We start from the raw sequence: 13,504 nt of genomic DNA on the forward strand, positions 1-13,504 counted from the left end.
ATAAACTCTGGAAACTTTTGGCTTATGCCTGGCTTTTCCTCCGCTTTTCCTATTTTGCGGAGGGCAGACAACTTTCCCACAAGTGAAGGGGGAAAATAATAAACGCTCGGGTAGTCGCTCTTGTTTTTCCATTTTTCTGTGTGTGGAATTTTTGGCAATTTGCTCCGCCAAAGTTATTAATTATTAATTCACTTGTACCTCCTCGTCGTCTATATTTCGCATTTACTCTCCGGATAGCTGCATAGAAGCTTGGAAAATAGTTTTTGTTCTGCACTTTACATATATTGATCTGATGTCCTCTTGCGATTCCCTTCATGTGTCGGTGCTTGTGGTCCTAACAACCATTTTATTGCTGGCAAGGACTCCTAGTTGTTGGTCTCTATGGCAAGTTCAAGTCAATCCTAGTTAATACTTGTTATTGCTTTGTTGTTTCACAGCCAAAAGTCCCATACAGTGTCTGGCTCGCTTCCTGTTTGCCCATCCCTCCATTGACCAGTTGACTTCTCTTAACTCTGACATTTTCACAGATTTTTGGCTTTTGGCTTTTGGTCTTTGGCTAAGAACCCATCAGCCATGTCCTTGGCATTTGTAAGCTGCTTGCATGGGCTTCTGATACTGACCAGAATCAATGGCGGAATTTATAAATGATGCTGTTAGTAATGGGGCATGGTATTAGTAATATTAACTACACTATACACTGTATACTGTACATTGTACAAAGTACAAATAGTTTATTTAAATGTATTTTGTGCGCACAAGTGTAATTAAAGCACACTACTTATGTTTTTTTTTCCAGATCCGAAACATTCCTGTGAAATATGTGACAACTTTGGCACCCTAAAATAATGTAAGTATGAAAACCACCTCTCTTAATTTTAAGTAAGAATTCTGTACTGGAGTTTAATATGTAAAGTTGTAACTAGCTTATTAGTTAACCATATTTGATACGGCCAATAGTGTAATATCCCAACGACATGGAACTTAAATTTAGCATAAATAAAGTAATGACATTTCTGCTCCGCAATTCAAAACGTTCAACAATAAATAAGCAAACAAAAAGCAATAGAGCAAAACCGAATGTGTATGACAATCGACCAACGAAATGTATTCACTGGACTAATGGCCAAAACAAAAAACTTTCCAATTCGTTTATGATCAATGCTGAATTTATTGAGCAATATTGCAATGGGCTTATGCCCCGCCGCAAAAACTAATTGCAAAAGTAAAAAAGAACAGGCAGTAAATTAAAATGGTTAAATAACGCAACAACGCAACGAGGAAGTGGGAGAACTCCTGCCGTTGCACCCAAATGAACGGCAGACACATAAATTGCCAACAGACAAACAGGAACGTGCGCATTGTCTGACATTGAAAACAGCAAAAAGTGGGCAGTATACAAATATTTTGGGGCTGCAGCGTGCTCAAGTGTCGCAGCTCTAATTTGTTTTGGGTTTTTGGTCCACTCTAATGGGGATTTCGCATGCGGCGGACGCAGCTGAAACCAAAACTGAAGCATAGAAGTGGACAAAGCTTAATTAGCAGAGTGAAGCAGACACTTGAAACTTTCGGTTCTGGGTGGTCATAAAGCCCCTGCAAATGCCATCAAGAACTCATTTCCGGCAGTGCAAAGGGCGAGTGAAACTTCCCACAGGATCGCCTGCAATTGCAACAAATTTGCAGCCATTAAATTATTAAATGGAGCGCAAATAAAACGCAGAGAAAAGGGAACAAGAATCTGAGGGGAAAAACTTCTTCCTGCCTAATCAAAAGTTGTCAACACCAAACCGCAATTCCCCTCGCTGGCTTTTAGTGTTGACTACAAGTTCTTTATTAATAAATTGTAATACAAAAATTTAATGCTAATAAAAGTCTGCATTTTATTATGACAAAAACAGTAAATAAGACCAAGTTAAAAATTATATATTACATGAAAAAAGGCCCATTCTATATGTATTTCTGTTCTTGAATGGACTTGAAATTAACTAGCATGACAACTCTGTTTGCTTTCCAAGTTTTTCCGTATTTCCCCCATCTTGTTTTCCCCTCTAATTATGAGTGTTGTATTTCTGTTGATTAACCTTGCCAGGACTTCTGAACGGCATTCCAACAGTAAAATGTATCTGTAACTGCGAGTCTGCGTTCCGCATCTCCATCTCCATCTGCATCTGCATGTGGGTGCCCCTAGTTTAGCTAGTTCTTTTGCCAGCTCGTTCATTCTAATTGAGTTTATGAGCCCCTGACAGGAGGGGATGAACAAAAACCACTAGTATACCTCTCACTTGTCGGTCACATTGATGCATGGCTTTTTAATAGAAGGGGCAGCAAGAAAATGAAGATTAACTTCTTGCTAGAGGGAAGGATTTCTGGTTGGAAATTACAGAAAACATGGAACTCAACAGTGGATGGCAGTGAAGTGAAAATGCCGAAGGCTTTATTTTGAAAGCGAAAAGCTGTGTGGAAAACATGGCTTTGCATTTAATGCATTTGACTTAAACGCAGTCTTCAAATGGCCTTAGCCAACACTAGCATAACAAGAGAGAACGTCAATTGCCGCGACTATTAGATACGCGTTACTCATTTAAGATCGAGATATTTAAACGTTAAGTTATTTTTTAGTAAGTTGCTAAGTTTGGGCATGTCATTTTTACATAGATAGGGAACCCGTATATTTATACTTAGCGATATCTTGCGATATAAGAGTTTTAGTGGGTGTGGCAATGTCTCCGTACTCTCAGTTGTCGAGCCTTTATAATTGATGAGATCTCGACGTTCATACGGACGGAAGGACATAAGGACGGATCGGGCATGCCTATATCAGAAGTAATTATACCTTTTAGGGTCCGAAACGCTATATATTATACGACACAAATCTAGTTTACTATATGAGTAAAAGGTTTAAATTCGTGAGCTGAAAATATCTAGTTTGTACTATCATCCATTGGAAGATTATATTTAGTGAATTTCGCATCAGCTCGTGCTTCGTAAACTTTATACCAACTTTACCAACACTTGAGTGTCTGGCCCTTGACCAAAACCAATCTGATTATCATTTATATATCCATAATGTAATATGATGTGTAAGCAATAGGCCCGGCATTAGGACGGGTCTTGTTGCCACTTTTCCCCATCCAAATCGAGGCTTTGGAAAACTTTGACTAAGCCGCAATACAAACTCAAGATGCCGACCAAAGATGAAAATCAATTTCCACAGCTAAACTGAATTTAGCAAAGAGATGGCCACAATACGATTCGAATACCGACAGAGACTCATCGTTAGGGGCTGAGTTAGGAGGAAAAGGAGAAGGACTTCTTCCTGTTTGGTTGGCTTTCTTTTTTCCTTCTTTTATATACATATATATTTTTTATACGTTGCTTTTGTTGTATTGGAAAAGTTTATCCGAAGCAAAAATCTATTAAGAAAGTTTTCCCACAACGCAGCAGTTTGGTTATGGTTTTTGTTTTCTCATCCTGGCTAGAAAACTGTACAAGTTGCACTTGGCTTTATGAGTTAGTTGTGCTCTGGATTTGGATTCCAGTTCGGGTTCGTGTTTGGGATAGAGGATAGAGGATAAGTGTTAGCGATAGGCCATGGAAACCTTGGGAACAACACTTGGCCCAAAGTTCAGTCGGCTGTGAAGCTGCCTGGTGCCAAATTAGTTTTGCAGTGTACATTGACGTAATTTTCCCACGAGCATGTTGCTCGCAATTTGTTTTCATAATTTCCCCTCTGGCATTCGCAGGGCGCGCTATTGAGTTTTAATTAACAAAGTTGGCAGTGACAAAAGGCGTTTTGTAATTATAATTTCATTTCCACATTTCTAAAATTCTATTTCGCTGCTTTTCCAAGGCTGCTTCCTCCATCAATGCCAGACATATCAATTGTCGTTATTTATTAGTGTCGCTCCCAATAGACACCCAAAAACAAACACCCATCTTGGGAAAATTGGTGAATGTCTGGAAGATGCCCCTGAATGTCTGTGGAAAGTGCTTTGAAAAATTGCTTAATGCGCTCCCAGCATGAATTACCCCAGCCCGGGAAATAAAAGCACGAAAGAAATTGGCAAAGTAAACTTTGGATATTGCATTGCTTTTATTTGGAATTCTTTAAAGTTTTTCTTACTCGTTTTTATATCCCCGGCTTTCTGTCCAGAAGCTTTTGCTGATGCGTGTAAACTTTGGCATTTGTGCCAAATTTAACAGACTCGCTGGAAATGAAGAGGAAAATGTGAAAAGGGGAAGAGAGCACGAACAAACCTTGAACTCAACTCGGGGGAAATACAGCTTCGCGGATTTTATGATATTTTTACTACCCTTAAAGTGGGGAGAAATGCATCATGAGGCTGACTTGCAAAATTAGGGAAATAAATGCTTGTTCTAGACATTTAAACAAGTTCGGAAGCCTAAACCATCGCAGGCAATCGACTATTATACTCTACAGTCTTATTCCTATAAATAACTAATGAAAGTGGCATTAACAAAATGTGCCATCAAATTGCGACACTTGAGCGAAACGGCCACCAAAACTGTGACAAAAGAGCCAAACAGCCAAGATCCCGATTTGAGGACCCGAACTCATAGTCCCGCTCATGTCAAGAGAAAACCAGGGGGTGTGAGGAAATTGCAGGACGCGTACGTGACTCGAGTTGAGTGTTAAGCCACAGGAATGGGCCACGAAGTGCTGTGGAATCAGCAGGATGTCCGCATGTCCTGCGCCAGTGATGGCTGATACAGTCTTACATGACTTTCATGTTTTAAAATTTCGAAATGTATATATAATTAAGTATAATTTTTACATTTTTGTATGCTTTAAATACTAATTGCTAGTATTTTGTATTTACACATACGACAATTTGATTGTTATGTTATGTTTTTATAAAAAGTTATTATTTTATAATTATCAATAAGGTTATTATGGCATCAATATGTGTAACTATTGGTTTCGATAGATAAGCTGCTTTCTGTATTCTTCCATTTGGCATCACTGGCTCGCTCCTTTGAGTAGTTGATGATGAAGGTCTGCCTGATTTTCAGGATGCTCAGCGTGGTCCTTGGCGTTGAGACGAGATAGAGGAATTCAGGCCATGTCAGCCGCCACCGTTGGACTGGTCAGAAATGTGTCTCAACTGGTAACAGGCTCACTCCTCATGGGCGAACATCAAGTACGGGGGATAATGCGGCTGTGAGTTGTTTTCGCAAAATGAAGATAAATGTTTTAATGCAAAGTTGAAAGGCTGAAGCCACACAGAGAATGGCAAGGAAGTTTCTGGAAAACGTTGAAAACAATGCATTTTTCGAGAATGTCGGGGGATAAACAAATCTTATAAAATACAGTAAACTAGGAAAATAAAAAATCAATTTCGCATGAATAAATTGCAAAAAAAAAAATAAATTGTGGAATAGCTTAACTTTTATTCTGTCCTTTTGTGTCTTTAATATAATAATCCTCTTCGATTCCTTATAACATTTCGATAACCTTATTACGTTTCCCGCACTTAAAAGTTGTATCTCCCCTCCGAAGAGTTTAATAAATATTTTTTGTAGTATCCCACGCGATCTAATTGCCTCTTCCCTTAGGTGTCGTTGAAAGAACATAAATTAGGGACCAATTCATTGATATGGACACATATCGGGTGTCAGGGAGTGTCCGGGCAGGTCCTTTGGTGACTAATGAAGCGCTGACAAATGAAGCCAATGTCACAACAGTGCGACTTAAAACTGAAATGGTTTCGACACAAAAAGTCGTCCCTACAAGGGACTGGAGAAGCGAAGTGGCAGATGTTGACGAAAGACAAACTACTGCGGCGTTGATCACTGAGCTTGGGTTCTGTTTTTATTTTGGGGTTCCTGATCCCAGACCCTATAATTACATTTAAAGCCGCAACCGCACAAAAAGATGCTGGTCCCCGCGCAGCCAATAATGTCATCATCATTTCAAACCCGGACATGTTTCCCATATGGATGAGCGGGATTAAGCACTTTCTGATAGAGTCAAAACAATAAAAATTAAAAAAAAAAGCCAGAGCGTGTGCGCATGCGTGGCCCTTGTCATTTTACAATCCCCATTTTCATTCCCGTCTAGAGGTCAACTGATCCAAACGAAATTGAACCTTTTATGAGGGCGAGAGCGAGGGCGAGGGCGTCTCACTTTTGCTGCCCATATGCTCATCTTTGTTTTTCAAAAATTTCCAGGGGAATAACTCATAAAGCAAACATGTGCCGGCAATGTGTGGCCAAATGTTGGGACAGGCAAAAATAAGGTTGTAGCGAGCTGGGGATGATATCCCTCGAAACAGCAGAGACACGAGGCAACTTGAGAACCTTTTAATTGGCGAGAGGTGAGATGCGGCTTGCTTCCGATCCGATGCGATGCAATCCAATCAATTCTTATCGAGCACGCGATGCAATCAGGAGTGAAAAGCAATTATACGTCGTTGCCGATTTTCGCCTCGATTTATGGAATTTTAATGAGTGAAATTATGCCCAAGGAACGCAACAAGAGTGGCGAAAATCCAACAGTTTCGCTGGTATGAAGGCCCAGTCAATGTAAACATTTTCGGTTGGATTTGTTGTTTGCTTTGTTTGCCATCCCTCTAATAAAACAACTCAACGCGCTATGAATATGAAATTTGTTGAAAATATTCAGCGAATGCATAGCGCCCTGAATATGAATACAGAAAGTAAAAAAGAAATTGCGAAAAAATTGAAACAAAATTAAAAGTTGATGGATAAATGTATTGTTTAGAGAGAGGGCTGTCAAAGTTTTTTGGCTTGAAAAAAATCAAAAAGTGTCTAGACGGGGATTTATGACCAGAAACCATAGCTAATCCATTGAAAATTGGCTGGGCCCCTTAAATATTAAGTATCTTCAAGACAGATTGTGGGACGAACCTAAGAAATAGGTAGTTATAAAATAACATCTCGATAGATTTCTAACTCCTATAAAAGCAAAAGGTGATTGAATATAATTATTTGATATAAAACACGGTCCAACACATTTTTTTTTTGGGTTCTACCTACAAAAAGTCCTACAACAGTTGTTTGGGATTACGTCGAAACCAAGCTTTTCCCGCTCTTGGATCAAAACTTTTAACGCACATTTCGTGTAAGGTATCCATCCACTGAGACTTTAGCCCATTTTCCACCCACCTCAGCCACCTGTCAACGGCATCGTCGACAAAATCACCATCGCCATCTTTTCGGGCTTTTCCAGTAGTCGTTTTAAATCCGACCCTCCTGCCTAATTAATTGTCCTTCTTTTTGAATTTGAAATTAAAACTGGCCCAATCCCTTCTGCTTGTGCTGCCTTTTTGGCCCTGTTCGCTTAGTTTTCCCGCCCATTTTCCACACTCCCCGTTTTCACCCCTCCCCGTTTTACGCATTACTGGCTGCTTAATTACAGAGTTTCGTGGGGAGCACCTAATCCGGGGTTTCGTTATCCCCATTCTGGCCCCCAAGAAATGCAATCGCAAAAAGTCTGCAAAATTGTGCACCCCTTCTCTGTCTCGCTCGCTCGCTCGCCCCTTCTCTCTCTTTCTGGTAGGGGCTGTGTTCCGTTTCCACTGCGTTCCGCGACCGCTCCTTGGATAGAATATCTCAAAGGTTCCACTCAGAATTCCGTTTGCTGGCTTCGCGTTCGGTGTGTTTTGAAATTGTAGCTCCGGCTTTGTGTGAAATTTAATTCCGATTGGAAACGCGTAACGGTAACGTGAGGTCCCCTCCTTGCATTTGTGTGTAAGCTGTGGCTGTGTGCGTGAGTTGTAAACAACGCAGACTCTCCAAGACCGAATGGCCATTTTCGGGGGCACTTCTTCGTTTTTCCCGCATTTCCCACTTGACGTGTTCCCATTTCGCGGCTCTCAGGGTTCCCCCCCTTTTTCCCTCGATCATATGGCGCGCATTTTGCGTGCTTCCTTCCTCCTCTCTCCTTCCTTCTTCTTAAGTTTTTTGTTTTTCTTGAATATTTTTTGTTTTCTCCGCTTTTGGCCAACTTCCTGTTGCGTTCTATACGAACTTCAGGGCGTTTATTGTGTGCATAGCTGTCGGGCGCAACCTTAAATAACCGTATATTGCTGGCAAATAATTTCGTCGTCGTCGTGTGCAGTCAAATGCAAATTTCATTTTATTTTCTCATTCATGCAAAATGAGTATTTATGACTCTTGCCTTGTATTTGCTCCTTGCAGTTTTGATTTACCCTTGCTGACTTTATTTTTATGTTGGCTCCTAAAATTTGGGTGTGTCGCGAGTTTCACAGAAAGTGGGCGTAAAATTAAGGAAACTGCTAAACGGAAGAATGAATTTGATTTTCTGCAGTAGCTAATTTTGCTTGTTATAGTGAAAGATTTGTTTGTATAGGACACAAAGAAATATACAACTGAACAACTATTGAAACTATTAAATTCCCATTTAAATTCCACTCCATTAAAATAGAAATTATCTTTCGAATGTGACGGTTTTCGGGGCAAATCAAAGTTTTGTTTTGCATATTTATGAATAGAATCTGCATGCCTAATTCCATTCTAGCTCTTTAATACCAAAGATTTCGTTTATACATTGTCAGATCAACCCGGTTAGTGATTCTTATCAAGTAGAGTCTCTAGTAAATGTTAGGATATTCTTTGTAATAGAAAAATATTTATTAGCCAATCACTACCAATTTAAACCAATCTCGGCAATCTTTTAAAACATTTCAGATAGCTGCGGTAGGTTTTCACTTAGTATCTACGAATCCAACTTAATCACCTACTACACATCCTTACATCTACCTGTAAACTACTAAATAGTCTCCTCATGCTTCTAAGCCTTCAACTTAAATTAAATTGCACTTCAAAACCCTTATAAAGTTTACAAAAACCATTGCCGCAAACTTATTAAGTCCGAGCATCGCTTGCCCAAAAAATATCCTGATAAACGTGTAGAAAAAAATACGCACGTAGAGAGTGTTACGGAAACTCATGAAACTACAGGATATTTCACAAATACAGATAAACAGCAACACCTATTGCCATGGGAGGAGAAGGGAGACGAGCCGGGGGGAAAAGTTGGTCCAGAGGTTGGCTATAAACGAAACGTAGGAAGCCAGGAAGTTCCCACTGCGGTTGTGGAGTGTGGAGGAGATGGAATCTGTAGGCTCAGAGTTTTGGATAGGATGCAAAACATATGATTCGCAAGAGCCACACTGAGAGTTTTCCCTTCTCTCTCTCTCTCTCTCTCTGTTGATTTTTCAAGTATTTGTCCTCTCTATGCTTCGGAACCGCTTTCTCCCTTTCTCTGCGCCCACTCACTAAGCAGGAGAATTTGTGCTCTCTGCAGAGCTGCTTTCACATGTTATTTGGTGGTGGAAAACTCGGTTGGCCTAGACGTCGCGCTCTGAGGACTTTTCCAATATGCTCTGTGCTCATTGTGTCGACTGAGTTGCTCGTGGAAGGACGACAACGACGGCGGTGTCTCCAGTCTTTTGAATTTCGGTTCGGTCCGCGCCAAGGGATATACAGAGACTCACTCCAATATAGCACATAGCATACCTACCGCCCACCACCCCTCGAATACATAGGCGCAGTGAAAAATTCTATACGTTTGCTGTGTCTGTGTGCGTGTCTCGCGTCGCGTGTTACAGTGCATGTGTGTGCGTGTGTGCGAAATGGGCACAGCGAAAATAATTTAAATAAATTTGGAAAAGTCCATTAAGAGAGCTAATACGAAATTCTTTACTTCCCCATAAATCTGAATAAAGGGAAATATAACAAAGGATATACAACACAAGCGAAAAGGAATAAAATATATATGTAAGATATATCCAAGTGTGTGTGCCAGTGCAAAGTGTTGATGGAAACTAAAACCAAATAATACGTGAAACTTACCGGGTATTGAGTCCCGAAAGAGATTATAGTTGTAAAAACACGAGCACTCGATAAAATCAATAACTGGGATTAGAAGCTGAAGCTTACAACAAAGCGGAACGGAAAAGGACATTGGAAAAAATACGCAAAAACTTAAAGTAAGCAAGGTCTAATATTAGTTTATATAAAGCTACAGCTTTTATATAAGAAAATCTCGAGTCAAAGATGAAACGAGAAATGAGTGGAAAATGTGTTGTCTGTAAATTTGTATGGAAACTATAGAAATTGCAAAAGGTGTCGGGCGAAATAAATTGACTGCTGTTGGTCCAAAGTAGAACGAACGTTTGAAGTACGAAAAATTCATTTTTATAACGTTATTTTAAAGAATCCCATTGGGTTTTGGATTCATTGCTGGGCTGTGAGTGTGCTGAAGCAGTTGAGGTTAACACACCTTAGACATATACATACACGCCACCGTACACACTCACAGCAGCACACACACCAATACACAGAGAGAGGAGCCCCAGCCCGAGAAGCTCTTTCGCCCCTGTGCGTATGCAGCATTTTCTTTTTGGCCCGAGCTCCCGCTCTGTTTTTTGGGGAGCATGAAAAATCGATCGAGTCCTTGTTCCTCTCTCTCCTCTGGAGCTACAATTATGTTCAGCCCCTTCTGCCCCACGAACGGAAAAAGGAAAACAGCGGCGGCCGCTTATCAGCAAAAATACGAACTCGTAGTACTCCAGCATAGTTTCCCAGTAGGAAAATTGGCAGGAGTCTGCACAGTGAGTTTTGACTTCGTCGAGGGGTTGGTTTTTCGCCGAGAGAATTGGAGAGAGTGGGAAAACTCTCTGGGCTTTGCAGATTTTCGCTAGCTCTCTGGAAACTCTGAGAGAATACAAGAGAGCTTGCCACCATGTGGACTGCACTTGTTCCTCGGCACTTTGCTTTCACTGCGAACTTCTTGCCGGTTTCCTGGTCTCTGCTTTCATGTTTGCTTTGTCGCGATGGGTAGGAAAAAATATCAAAGTGCCCATCAGAAGTATTAGAGAATCGGAGAAATGGTTTGAGACTCTATCTGTCAGATAGCGCAGGGAAAATAAAGCCAAATGTGGGAAAACAAAATGTATTTTGGTTATATTAAGCGAAACTCTCGTATAATAAAATAATTTTTTCCTTGCAAGATATCTTACTTGTGTTGTGGTATTCCATTAAAACTTCAATATTTTTCTCATTGTATTTATTTTTTTGCTGCTGCAATTTCAAGTACTGTTTACAAGCTCTCCTTTTGCTATTATTGTCTTCTATTGCCGAAGCCAACTTAAATCTCGTTTCAAAACATTTTGGCCAGCCCTGTCTGTCCTCTTCAACGAACCTTTCTCACATATTAAGCGAGAAATTACCCACACTTGAATATTTTCACTTTATTGAAAAACATGAAAAACTAATCACTATAATTTGTCAGTCAATAATAGCAGCAATAATTTGCGAGCAACAAGCAAACTATAATCTAGCAATTTGCGAGCAATAATGTAATCAGTAAATGGCGTCTACACTCTTGACGTTCCAACGGAAAGCGGTCGAAGATGCTACACAATTCAGAAAAAATTAAATAACACGAAAAAAATAAACATGAGTATAAATCTACGTGCCAGTCAGGAAAATAATAAAACTTCGTCTGGTCAAAAGATATTTGTGAGCAAAGTGTGGCAAAGGCGATTCAACGAAATTATCGAACTGTGGGCCGAAAGTTAAAAATAAGTGCGGTTAATATGGAGCTTATGTGAAACTTTTAAAGAGAAATAAAATGAAATAGTTGTTGGTTTTTTTTATTATTCATTATACGTTTACATATTAAACTGGAAAATATTATCTATATTTTTAAATTACTGGCCACAAGAAATTCATTTCTCATAATTTCTAAGACAAATCCTTATACGCTAGGTTAATCTTAAATTAAAAACACTAAAAAAAAATACATTCCAACGGCTTTAGCCCACTGTTTGCCACTTTGCCATTGGCGGCGTTGATGTTATCGCCTTGGTTCAGGCCAAAGGCAAAAAAGTATCTGAAGACGCTGAGACGGCGACGTTGACTTTCGACTGTGGGAATTGTGAGAGGAGCAGCAAAAAGCTGCTCGCCACCTTAAAAGCCCCAGACAGGCAGCCCCAAAGAGTTCTTGGCCAAGTCAATATAATTGACTTATCTGCGCCGCATTGTTCTTGCCTCTTGGGGCCAAGACGAGTCGTCGTTGTTGCTGCTATGCAATGTCTTTTGTAGTGGCTGTTGCTATATTGGCCCATTGGCCCGAAGAGGTTGGCTCCCTTCTGCGGTTGGGCTTTTGAACATAATGAAGCTCGCTGGCCTCGTATTTGACTTATTGCGGTCGGAACGCGCCGCCGTCGAAGATTCATTGATCGATGGCGGCGGCGGCGCGAGAAGCGAAAAAAACACGTGAAATATTGGAGTCTTAGGTAGGTGGATATAGGAACTTCGACGGGGGGCCCCTTGGCTGGTCAATAACTATTGAGATTGATTGAGATTGCTTTGCGGTTAAATTGAAAGCAAAGCAACGACTTCAGCTTATGCAAAGTACCAAGAAAGAGTAAAAACAAAGTAAGATCCAAGATTGGCAACTTCCTTTGCGTAGAGCATTTTCAATTAAGTTTTTTGGGCACTTTTTCCTTTTCCACAGCTGGCATAGCAAAAGGTCTCGAATTATTAATTTCAGCCTCAATTTCCGTTCGGTGCAATTTTCCAGCCAAGCGACAAGTCCCAGAAGAAAAGGCGATTGTAAAACACGTCCTCTGCAAAATTCAAGGTACACAGCAATAATAATTTCCTTGATGCCGCATGTTTGCATTCTTTGAGTTGCAGCAAAGCGAATTGCTAAATTGAGAATTTCAAGCGCTCAATGAATTTGCATGCCTCGCATTCGTGTGTGGCAAATATTTAAACAATTTCCCATTTATTATATTTTTGTTGACGCTGCTCGAATTTTAATTTGAGGCAGTCTCCTCTGAGATGCTCTGGCCAGGGGCTTAGTTAAAGGGGGTCAGACTTAGGTGTAGATTTTGCTGTTATAATACGGTAACTACTTTTAAATTCTTCTTAGCATGTTTTTTTATATTTATTAACGTGCATAGTAACTCAATAAATTCTGGACCCGTACATATTAGTTTCTAAATTAAAAATAGCCCTAGTTTTTGGAAAACATATGTGTCATCTGGCTTTATTATCATTTGAATATGTACTTGTATTAATCCTGGCCAATTTCATCTGTGTTTTATGACCCTCTCAAAAGGCGCTACCTATGTCCCTGTGCAATAAATCTCCTTCGGTTCGGGCTCTCCTTGCACTTATTTTTGCTGGTTCAGGCCAACGCCTTGTGGTCTCTTTGAGTCGGGGCGAAAACGAAATGAAATGAAATCTTTATGAATGAAGTTTCTGCTTAATGCATTCGTCTCGTCCAGAACATGTGAGCAGCATGTGTGAGACTTATGATGATGACGTTGGCTGAGATGCGGAGGAAGGGTCAACTTGGGCAGTCCCAAGTTGGGTTGGGTTGCCACTTGGAAATATTCCCTTTGCCCTCGCCAAATGTGCAGCATTCTGTGTGCCTTGCCTTCTTCTTAAATTGAGCCCTACTGTCTTCGTTTGAGTGGAATAT

At 40.3% G+C, this 13,504-nt stretch overlaps 1 protein-coding gene across 11 annotated transcripts in view; it reads left to right on the top strand.

Annotated features, from left to right (window-relative positions):
* Nucleotides 1-9,413: 9,413 nt before the first annotated feature.
* The window catches only part of LOC120446413 (neural-cadherin), a 99,179-nt gene continuing 95,088 nt past the window's right edge, over nucleotides 9,414-13,504 (top strand). For all 11 annotated transcript variants that reach the window (XM_039627361.1, XM_039627360.1, XM_039627363.1 and 8 more), the window contains exon 1: nucleotides 9,414-9,995. The gene's annotated coding sequence lies outside the window, so the exon portion shown is untranslated. The remainder of the gene's footprint in view (nucleotides 9,996-13,504) is intronic.

Source organism: Drosophila santomea, chromosome 2R, assembly GCF_016746245.2.
Source record: "Drosophila santomea strain STO CAGO 1482 chromosome 2R, Prin_Dsan_1.1, whole genome shotgun sequence".
NCBI classification, from domain to species: Eukaryota; Metazoa; Arthropoda; class Insecta; order Diptera; family Drosophilidae; genus Drosophila; species Drosophila santomea.